Source organism: Orcinus orca, chromosome 14 (genome assembly GCF_937001465.1).
Source record: "Orcinus orca chromosome 14, mOrcOrc1.1, whole genome shotgun sequence".
In the NCBI taxonomy this organism is placed as follows: domain Eukaryota; kingdom Metazoa; phylum Chordata; class Mammalia; order Artiodactyla; family Delphinidae; genus Orcinus; species Orcinus orca.
Window position 1 is genome coordinate 42,175,511 of NC_064572.1, and position 12,098 is coordinate 42,187,608.

Genomic DNA, 12,098 nt, shown 5'->3' on the forward strand with positions numbered 1-12,098 from the left:
CCTGTGTTACGTCATTTAATCCCTATGATAATCCTGGTTAGTATATTCCTCATTTTTTAGAAGAGGAAACCGAGACGCTAAGAGGTTGTATGACTTGTCTAAATGAGCTGGGATTTGAACCCAAGATTTTCTCTATTATTCAGGATCTGTTAAAGTGAGGCATGCGAAGAGTTAAACAACAACTACAAAAAGCCTTTCTCTGCAGACACTCTGACGTTTAGGAGTGCTTTTCAGTAAACTCATACTTGAAATGATCGCTCATTTGTTGCTTGAGTTGAAAACAACTCCTTTATTGTATTTATTTCAAAAGAGGAGTTCAAGTCTGAATTAAAGTAGAATGTATCAATGCTTATAACTTTTAAGTTGTTGAAATAGAAAGTTTCTGGACTAGAATTTTATTTAAATATTTAAAATTAAAGCTAAAATACGGGCAGTTCTGAGCTAGAAATGGGTTGCAGTTTACAAAAGGCCAGTTGAAATTTAGAATGACCTCTTAACAGAATCAGTGTTCCACTCCTGTTTTGCACCACCACCCCACCCCCCCGCCCCCGCCCGCCCGCCCGCACATTCTCCGTAGAACTCATTTCAAACTTTTTCTGCTTTCTTCACTTCACATCCTTTCCTGAAAACATTGAGGCATCCAATGGGAGCTCCTTCCAGAATTTACTGGATTCCTTTTATCATCTTCTTTCCTTCCATCTTAGTGGAAGAATATTTTTTGTCCTTCCTCCTGGTTAACACCTTATTTCATTTTTCTCTTCTTTCCTACTTAATGGAGTATAAGTTACTCTTTTGTCTTAGAGTTCTTACAAGTACGAATGTGCTTAAGATTGCTTCAATTACAAAAACCTTCCCTTGAGTCTGCTACTCCCTCAACCTGTCTTGTTGCTGCCTTTCCTTTTCAAATCATATTAACAATAAAAATAAATTAGGTCCTTATAAAAGTGATACATGTTTGTTAAGAAAAATAGAGCAAAATGAAGTAAAATTACAATTCACTCCTTCATAATCCCAACTCTAGACATTGCCAAGAACAGTTTACTTTTCCTGCCTTTACTTCCTGGCGATCCATTCACTTCTTAACCCCTTATTATCTGGATTTCACCTTCACAAAGGTCACCTGTAACCTAATAAACACTTTTAAAGCCCCCTTTCCAAGTCAGCTTGAGCGTTTTTTTAGCATTTAACATCGACCCATCATTCTTGAAATACTTTTCCTTGTCCACCATTCACCTGTCCATTTCATTCAACGAATACTTACTGTATTCTAACGTAACACACGAGTCAGTAGGAGGCAACAACAGATACGGCGCCTTGCCTTCATGGAGCTTAAAGTCTACTGAAGGAGACGTATATTGAAGAATGAATTCTATAATTAAATATAATTGTATAGATAAAGTACAGAGTATTTATAAGAGCTTAAAATGGGGGCCTGACCTGGTGCTGGTGTATGTTGGAAGAATCTCAGAAGGCCTTCTTAAAAATGTTACATTGGAACCCTGTGACAGTTCTGAAGGATAAGTATGAATTAACTAGATGAAAACAGGGCTTCTGTGACATTATACTGACCTCGTTACTCTTTGCCCCTTTTCACTTTCTGTTCTTCCTTCTTCCTCATTAATGTAAGTGTTCTCCAAGTTTCACTTTTCAGATCATTTTTCATACATCTCTGGTCCTTTGACATTGTTTCAGACCCTTCTGTCTGAATAATTCTCAAATCTCTATTCTTTATTTCCCTTCTGCCCTTGAATTCTGGTTTTTCAAATTGTTTTATGCGTACCTCTACCTGATTATTCAGGTTCAAAGTGAACTCGTCCTTCTTACCAAACTTGTTTCCCTGGTGTTCCTTATTTTTGTTGATGTTATCCCAAACCTAGTCCTTTCCCCATCCCATCACGTGTTGTCTGTAGCCAACATCTATTGGTTCTGCTTTCATGGTATTGTCACTCTTCTATCTGTTCATGCCAGCTCTGGTACAGTTCTTAATACATGTTGGTAACAAGGTTATAATAGATTGCAAAGTGAGTTGGGCCGCTTTCCTTCTTTTTTTCTCTTTTCAGGAACAGTTTAGACTGGGATTATCTTTTTTTTTTTGCGGTACGCGGGCCTGTCACTGTTGTGGTCTCTCCCGTTGCGGAGCACAGGCTCCGGACGCGCAGGCTCAGCGGCCATGACTCACGGGCCCAGCCGCTCCGCGGCATGTGGGATCTTCCCGGACCGGGGCACGAACACGCGTCCCCTGCATTGGCAGGCGGACTCTCAACCACTGCACCACCAGGGAAGCCCCTGGGATTATCTTTTACTTGAGAGTTTGGCAGAACTCACCTGTAAGAGCATTCAGGCTTATATATATATTTTTTTTCCTGGAGAGGAATTTGAGTACCATTTCAGTTTAATAGCTGTTGATCTGTGTAGGTTTTATATTTCTTGTGTGAATTTTAGTGTTTAATATTTTTTCCAGAAATTTATTTATTGAGTTTTCAAGTCTAATGTTATTTGGTTTTCACATAATTCTTTTTTCTTTAAATTTCTTTGACTCGATATACTTGTATACAATATTATGTCCTGTGTATATATTTGTATATTTGATAATTTTCCCTCTTCAATCTTTTTTTTTTTTTTTTTCCTGCTAGCTGAATCAGGTTCTCATACCACCTGGCCTAATGTTATGATCTTCTTGCCTTTACTTCCACCTTTATCCAGGTTAACTTATGCATTTCTGCCTAAATTAATCTTGAATCCCATTCTTGTCACTTCCTCATTTAGAAGTTTCCAGTGTCTTCTATTAAATGAAATTGTTTCCTTGGGATTTGCCTCAGATTTGCCAGATTCTTACCTTCCACTATTTTTGCTTCCTGCACAAGTTCTTTCCACCCTTCTTCTGCTGTTGCTTATAACTCTCTCTCTACTGGGACTGCCTAAATAGTTAATTGTCGTATGTACAAGTTCTGCCTCCGTCAAGCTCCATTTCAAATTCCATCTCTTTTTGAAGTCTTCTCCATTTTCTAATTCTGGATGGAACCCCTTCTGAAGAAAGGGATTTTCTTTTTTTAAAAAAAATAAATAAATTTATATATTTATTTATTTTTGGCTGCATCGGGTCTTCATTGCTGCACATGGGCTTCTCGTTGCAGTGGCTTCTCTTGTTGCGGAGCGCAGGCTCTAGGCACGCAGGCTTCAGTAGTTGTGGTGCCCGGGCTCTAGAGCGCAGGCTCAGTAGTTGTGGTGCATGGGCTTAGTTGCTCTGCAGCATGTGGGATCTTCCCGGACCAGGGATTGAACTCGTGTCCCCTGCATTGGCAGGATTCTTTTTTTTTTTTTTCTTAACATCTTTATTGGAGTATAATTGCTTTACAATGGTGTGTTAGTTTCTGCTTTATAGCAAAGTGAATCAGCTGGCAGGCAGATTCTTAACTGCTGTGCCACCAGGGAAGTCCTTATAGCCAACTTTTAATAAATTTTATTGAAGTATAGTTGATTTACAATGTTGTATTAATTTCTGCTGGATAGCAAAGTTGATTCAGGATATTGAATATAGTTCCCTGTGCTATACAGTAGGACCTTGTTGTTTATCCATCCTATATATAATAGTTTGCATCTGCTAATCCCAAACTCCCAATACTTCCCTCCCTCATTGCCCTACCCCTTGGCAACAAGAAGTCTGTTCTCTATGTCTGTGAGTCTGTTTCTGTTTTGTAGATAAGTTCATCTGTGTCATACTTTAGATTCCACATATAAATGATATTTGATATGATATCAAATATCTTTGATGTTTATCTTTCTGTGTCTTATTTACTTCGCTTAGTATGATAATTTCTAGGTCCGTCCATGTTGCTGCAAGTGGCATTATTTCATTCATTTTTATGGCTGAGTAATATTCCATTGTATATATATACCACATCTGATCCATTCATCTGTAGATGGATATTTAGGTTGTTTCCATGTCTTGGCTATTGTAAATAGTGCTGTATAGCCAATATTTTAAAGGCTGTCAGTGCTAAAAAAATACTGATAGGGGCTTCCCTGGTGGCGCATTGGTTGAGAGTCTGCCTGCCAATGCAGGGGACACGGGTTCGAGCCCTGGTCTGGGAAGATCCCACATGCCGCGGAGCAGCAAAGCCCGTGAGCCACAACTACTGAGCCTGTGCGTCTGGAGCCTGTGCTCCGCAACAAGAGAGGCCGCGACAGTGAGAGGCCTGCGCACCGCGATGAAGAGTGGCCCCCGCTCGCCGCAACTAGAGAAAGCCCTCGCACAGAAATGAAGACCCAACACAGCCAAAAATAAATGAATAAATAAATAAATAAAAATATTGATAGAAACAAAATGACATGCTCAAAGATCCCAGTAATGTTTTTTGAAGAAAGCACTAGAGTAGGGTCTTAAGGAGATCAGATGATTAGTGGAATCCATCTTGTGGACTCAGGGGGGGTCCCTAAACCAAGTTCATAAGGGCAGTTAAATATAGAACTAATGAATAGGCACAAACTAGATAAGGAAAGATATTCTTGAGTATCTTTTATTAAAAACTGGTGGATTTGAGCTACCGTGATATTATGGACATTGTTACTCTTCTATACTTTCCTGTTTCTGATGAACCTTGTTTTCTTACTGTATACATTTTTTATACCTACCACTAATAACATCTGAAGCTGTGGAGCTTGGTTGTTGCTCTATCTGTATATAATTGGGTGTTCACTTAAGGAGGATAGTGGTATGTCAAGTGTGGGGATAAAATAGTCAAATTTGCAGTTTTGTGAGATTAGTTACATAGCGGAGAATCAGTTTGAAGAAAAGAAGACTGAAGACACTGAAACTGTAGGGAAGCTGTTCCATCCTGGCTCGGACTAGGATAGTGGCAGGTAGTTAGGGCGTAGAATGGACAGGACTTGGTAATTAGCTGGGGGAGAGAGGAGGAGTGGGATTGTCAAGAATGATTCCCAGGTTTCTAGATCGGAAACCTGGTAGGGTAGATGTGTGTTGTTGGCTGAGATGAAAAAAGTGGAGGGAGAGCTGGCTTCTGGAGGAAAATAGTTTTGATCCTCTGAAACACCAGGTAGAGAGCTCTACTTGGCAGTTGCTTGCATATATTGGTCTGGAGTTTGACAGTGATTTGGGCTGGAGGTAGACATTTGGGAGTGATTACTATATAAGTTGTATATTTCAACAGTGGGAATTGGGTGGCTCTCTCAGGTGACTTATGCTTGCAAGTGACAAACCTAACTCATAGTTTAAAGGGGAAAAAGGCTCCCCTTCTACCCCGCCCGTCACATTTTTGAAAAGACTGGAAGTAGGTATGGCTGGATCTAAGTGTTCAGATGATGTAATCGGGGGTCTCTCTTCTCTGTTTACCTTTTTTTTTTTTTTTTTTTTTTTTTGCGATACGTGGGACTCTCACCGTTGTGGAGCACAGGCTCCGGACACGCAGGCCCAGCGGCCATGGCTCACTGGCCCAGCCGCTCCGCGGCATGTGGGATCTTCCCGGACCGGGGCATGAACCCGCGTCCCCTGCATCGGCAGGTGGACTCTCAACCACTGCGCCACCAGGGAAGCCCTCTGCTTACCTCTTTTTTGGCCTCATCTGGCAGAGAGGACCACTGGTAACTCTAGGCTTATAATGGGCCTTATTGCTATGGATTCAAGAGAGGGAAAAAGCACTTCTTTCCCAGGTGCATGTATTCTGTCTCATGGGGAGATTGTTATCGGGTCTACATGGAGTCTGGGGTACCATCATTGGCCAGAACTGGCTTATATGCCCACTGGAGCAGTCAGGGACGAATAGCCTTCTTGGAACCATGTGAGATGGGCAAGTGGTTGTTTCCCCAAAGAAAGGATGGCTCTGGGTAGGTACACAACATAAATCTACTACTTTTGGTTCTTAACCCTTTTAAAGGTCATTTTTTGAGTATCTGAAGAAAAATAAACTAACAAGTGTATAATTTCACGGTTATGTTATGGACCTCATTTCAGGAACTCCTGGTATATAACAGCAGAGAGCCTAGAACAGCCCTGAGAAACAGCAATTTAAGACCTAGGTAGAGAAGATAGGCATTAAATAATTTCACAAATAATTATCTAATTATAGTTATATTAAGATATACAAAACACAATCACAGGGAGCTTATAAGAGTGTGTAATAAGGGAACCTGGTCTGTTTAGGGTGCAGGTGCTTTGGAAGGCCTTCCTGAGAAAGTGGCCTATATAGAGTGAGACCTTGGACCAGAAAGGAGAGGGAGAGGGCTCCCGGAAGTATTTAGTAGTTTTTAAAGCAAACATTTTTTGCTCTTTTAAAAATTATAGGGCTTCCCTGGTGGCGCAGTGGTTGAGAGTCCGCCTGCCGATGCAGGGGACGCGGGTTCGTGCCCCGGTCCGGGAAGATCCCACATGCCGTGGAGCGGCTGGGCCCGTGAGCCATGGCCGCTGAGCCTGCGCGTCCAGAGCCTGTGCTCCGCAACGGGAGAGGCCGCGGCAGTGGGAGGCCCGTGTACCGCGAAAAAAAAAATTATAAAAGCAGGACTTCACTGGTGGCACTGTGGTTAAGAATCCGCCTGCCAATGCAGGGAACACGCATTTGAGCCCTGGTCCGGGAAGATCCCACATGCTGCGGAGCTACTAAACCCATGCACCACAACTACCGAGCCTGTGCTCTAGAGCCCATGAGCCACAACTACCGAGCCCATGCGCCACAACTACTGAAGCCTGTGTGCCTAGAGCCCGTGCTCCACAACAAGAGAAGCCACCGCAATGAGAAGCCTGCGCACCACAACGAAGAGTAGCCCCCGCTCGCCGCAACTAGAGAAAGCCTGAGCGCAGCAAGGAAGACCCAACACAGCCAAAAATAAATAAATAAATAGATTTTTTTAAATTATAAAAGCAGTACACCTACTGTGGATAATTTGGGAAATATGAAAAATTTTAAAGAAGCAGTGGAACACTTAAGTATTGGCTTCTGATTTTTTATAAACTAACATCTAGTACTGGTACTACCACTGAGCTAACTGTGCGGTCTTGGATACTGCATTAACTATCTGATCTCTGTTTCCTTATCTGAAAAAGTGAAAAGACTTGATAACCCTTAAGGTTATTTTATGCTTAAAGAAAAAAAGAAAGAAAATTCCATGACTTCAATGTAGAGCAGTTAGTCACAGAAATTGCAGGTCTTATAATGCTTTGGGTCCTGATGACAGCACTGGATTTCTGACTTTTGGCTGAAAAGTCACTCTTCCTGTCCTGGCAGTCATTTCAGGTAATGAAGGGAATAGCGTGTGACCAGTGGTATTCTTCCATGCTCAGCTTTCTTATCTCCTCTTTTGAGCATAGCCTTTAGGTAAATTATCTGCAATGTTACAGACTCTCAATTTTGAAGTTAAGTCTGGAGGAGACTTGGCGTGGTTGTCATACTGTTTTGTGTATATTGAAATTTTTAGGTAGTTTTCTTATTCGAAATTAAAATTTTTTTAATATATTTTAGGAATATAAGATCTTGAATGTCTTAAATTTGTATTTAACTAAGAATATTTTAGATTTCTAGCTGAAAGGAGCTCCTGATGGGAAATGTTAAAGTAAAGGCTGTTAAAATTTGGTGAGGTTGTTAAACTTATATATTTTTCAAAAAATCATTTAAAAATGTCATGAAATAAAAATGTTTCAACAGTATCCAGAAGTATCTTAAATATACACCAAATCAACAAAATATGGTCACTTGATAACAGATAACTTTTATTGTCTACATTTCAGTAATATGCCTTGTCCCCTGCATTGACAGGCGGATTCTTAACCACTGCGCCACCAGGGAAGCCCCTCTTTTTAATATTTAAGATTTGTTAGAAACTTTTCATGGGTAACTTTTTGACTGGCATTCTTTGACTTTCCTAATGTTTCCTGTGCATTGTAGAAAAAAGGATATTAAAAGGTCAGTGGAATACAGTTACTTTTTAAACATCCAGAACCCTTCTCGTAAATATTTTTTAAAATGAGTATACTGGGACTTCCCTGGTGTTGCAGTGGTTAAGAATCCGCCTGCCAGTGCAGGGGACACGGGTTCGAGCTCTGGTCCAGGAAGATCCCACATGCTGTGGAGCAACTAAGCCCGTGTGCCACACTACTGAGCCTGTGCACTAGAGCCTGTGAGCCACAACTACTGAGCCTGCACACTGCAACTACTGAAGCCCGTGCGCCTAGAGCCCGTGCTCCACAACAAGAGAAGCCACGGCAATGCAAAGCCTGAACACTGCAACAAAGAGTAGCTGCCACTCGCCGCAACTAGAGAAAGCCTGTGTGCAGCAAGGAAGACCCAACGCAGCCATAATTAATTTATTAATTAATTAAAATAAATAAAATTAGTGTTGTATATCTCATTTCTGAGACATATATCAGTTTAATTGTTGATGATGATCACAAAGACAAGCCTTTTTCACAGCTTTACCATGGCTTTTACTCTTAAAGTAGTTGAAATTGGGTAGATATTTGTAAAACATAATTATGTTATTTGTATTGTTTCTTAGAATACACTTAAAATCCTGTGAGAGAACAGGAAGAAAAAAATTTAAAAATACTGCCACATCAATTGAAAATGAAAGTGAATAAGCTCATCTAGGGGGCAGTTTTGGGAGTAAAATAGGTTGAGAAATGAAACCTGATTTTTACCTGTTAGTGATGCTGAGACTGTCCTCTGGAATATTAGTAAATTGCTTATGTTGTTCCATAAAAAATTTTTAAACATAAGTGGTTATGGCATGTAGACATTTAAAAAGAATCCTTTTCCTCGCAGGTTTCTCTTTAAAACAAAACAAAAGCCTTTTTTGCCTCCTTATTACAGAAGTGGTGCTCACTGAACAAATTTAAAACACAGAAAAGCCCCGAGAAGAAAGTAAAAATCTGTCATATTCATGCTACTCAAAGGTGACATCTGTAAACATTTTGGTATATACAGTGTACATTTAAAAAAATCTTACTGCTTAATGTTTCTGCCATAACTTAAGAATTTGATGAAATTAGGTGAGTAAAGCTGAAATTCTGTGCATACGTTAAACTTTTATGTCTGAACCTGAAATATAAGAAACTTAGAATTAAGAGGATGGGGTGGGGGGGAGTTATCTAAATAGAAATAGAAAGTTTTGGAAATTTGGCTGTCTTGTTCTAGTTATCTGTTCATCTTTTTTTCGCGTATATTCTCCTCTTTTCAGCTGTGCAAGTTTTAAAAAAATTAAGGTGTTTCAAATTTGAAGTGTTTTCCTATAATAATGGACTAAAATAGAGTAAGATGTAAGGAGGTAGAACCTAAACTGAGGAAGGTCAAAAACCATATGGAAATAGAAAATCCAAAATCTCTCGCAGAATGAAGCTAGGAAGAATGGAATCTAAACACTGAAATTATACATCTGCGAGGCAGCTGTGTGTTCTTTGTTCATAGGTTCTGTTGCAGAAATAGCAGAAGAAACTTTGAAAGAGAAACATATCCTAAATAGACTGAGCTGATATTCTTACAACTAATTATGATATGGACAATTTTAGTGTTACAGTGTGTATTAAGTCATCTTTAAACGAATTATTCCCTTTTCTTAAGGAGTTATAAAAATTCTTTTCCAAAAGTAACAGATCACTTTGGGGGATTAAATGTGGGTTTCCTATTGAAATCTTCAGCACTGAATCAACATTTTATTAGATTACAGATCAGGGGATTTTCAGTGATACTAAAAGAGTGTGATCTGTTGTAAATTTGTTGGTTGCTTTCGTTTTTGTTAGTATTCAGGGATGTGTGGTACTTTAATGTTCTGCCCTTCAAAAATCAGCTCTTAGGAATTTGTTTAGACAAAATATTTAAGTTTTAAAATAATCAGGCATTTAAAAACAGTTGAGGGACTTCCCTGGCAGTCCAGTGGTTAAGGCTGCCTTCCAGTGCAGGAGGTGTGCGTTCGATCCCTGGTCAGGTAGCTAAGATCCTACATACCAGCGTGGTGCAGCCAAAAACTAGAAAAACTAAAAAAATAAATAAAACAGTTGAAATTTAAAAAGGGAAAGACATAAAAAAGCTTTTATTTGGTTTTGGGATGCTTAAATTACTAATATTTGAATAGCTTTATAGTTTACAAAGCACTTTTTAGTATCCATTATCTCTGGTGATTCATTGTTTTGCTAACATTTTTTACCTCTTGAAAATTAAGGCAGAACACTGTCAGTTAAGTCAGTGCTTATAGAATGCTCTTTAGTTTTTACTTACTATAGGGATGATACATATTCAGGACTCAGAAAACATGGAAAAGTAGAACAAAAAGGAAACATATCCCCAGCATCTCATAACAACCATTGTTGACATTCAGTATAATTATTTTCAGTCTTCTTTTTCTACTCATAGTTTTTGTGTAGTTTGCCTGATTCTGAGGATGCAATGTTTGTATCCTTTTAAAATTCACATCTTAAGCATTTCTAATAAAAAAATAGTTCTTAACCATTTGGGGGGGGTACTGTTTCAGTAAAATTTTTTTCTACTTGAGGGAAAACATTTTATCCTAGGATCATGTGTTATAAATATATAGTGGTTAAGAGCATGGACTCTGGTTGGGTTTAAATCCCAGCTCAGCTTCTTCCTAGCTGGGCCATCAGCAGTTTTGATAAATTGAGTAACATCTCTGTGTCTGTTTCCTCATCTGTAAAATGGGAATAACGGCTCCTACCTCATGGAGTGGTTGTAAGTTTATATATTTTATATATATATATATATGTCATATGTATACATAAAACATATGTATATAATATAAATGTATTTTATATCTTAGAACTGTATTTGACCCATTGTAAGCACTGTGTACATTACCTAAACTTTTAGGTTGGGACCATGACCACACTGACTGCTGATCAAACTGGCAGACAGAACATTAGTAAAGATACGGAAGGTCAGGTGATGCAACAAAAAAACATAATATATAGTGAACATCACACCCAGTAAGGATAGAGTGTGACCCATTTGCTGGGTCATTAAAGCAAGCCTCAACAAATATCAAAGGATTGAAATCATTCACAATGTCTTCTGATGATAATGGAATTAAATTAGAAACGAATAACAAAAGATAATGAGAAAATCTTTGAAATTAAACAGTGCACTTCTAAATAACCACACATGGGTCAAATAAGTTACAAAAGAATTAGGAATTATTTGGGATTCAAGAATAATGAAAATACATGTCATATCAAAATTTGGGATACAGTTAATTCCATACTTAGAGGAAATGTTATAGCTTTAAAAATATATGTTAGAAAAGTAGAAAGCCTAAAAATAAACGATTTAAGTGTCCGTCTCAAGAAATTAAAATGATTGGGATTTCCTCTTTGTCAAGTTTGATTGGATGGATTGTGGGGGAATTTTAGTTTCATGTTTTACATCAAATTCCCTTTTTAATAAGACAGGAGGAAAGGTGTGATTGACCAAAATAGGTGTATTTTGTTTTCCTGTTAGTACATTTGAACTCCATCTCCCTCGCAAAGCTTGATTCCTAATTTACTTGATTTCTAGGAGGCTTCAGTACCCTTTATGAAAACCTCCTATTTTCTTGGCACTTGCATAGAGCCCTTAACTTTTCTAAGGAGAAAGAAACAGTCTTTTTGAGGAAGCAGAGACAAGAATTCTGAGATGATCAGTTTAGTGTTGGTAATTATTTCTAAGTCTTTAAGACTTGGAAAGTATAATTCAACTTGATAAGTGTGTAATGAGCACCTGTTACAGACTAGAGACTGTTCAGACTTGGTTATACAATAGTGAATAAAAATAGCCCTGAGTTCTGCTTTCATAGAGCTTATGCTCTAGTGGGGGAGACCAGATTAAAAAAACACAAACTCACCCAGTTATGTCATGACAATGCAGTATTGGTGCTAGGAAAGAAAAGTGTAGAGTACTAGGAGAGTGGTTAGTAGGGGACCTAACCTTATTTAGGTTGAGAATGTGGTGAGATATGTAAAAATTAGAATAAAGCAGGGGAAAAGACCCATGGAAAATCGTAGAAAGTATATTTTTAAAAGATAAGAGAATAAATCTTAAAATGTGTTATCTTAACTGATTTCAACAATCCAGAGGCCTGAGTGGTTATCCTTAGTCCAGTATTGACTG

At 38.7% G+C, this 12,098-nt stretch overlaps 1 protein-coding gene across 1 annotated transcript in view; it reads left to right on the forward strand.

Moving 5' to 3' along the window:
- BMPR1A (bone morphogenetic protein receptor type 1A) overlaps positions 1-12,098 on the forward strand; it is a 144,272-nt gene that overhangs the window by 1,017 nt on the left and 131,157 nt on the right. The window lies entirely within an intron of this gene.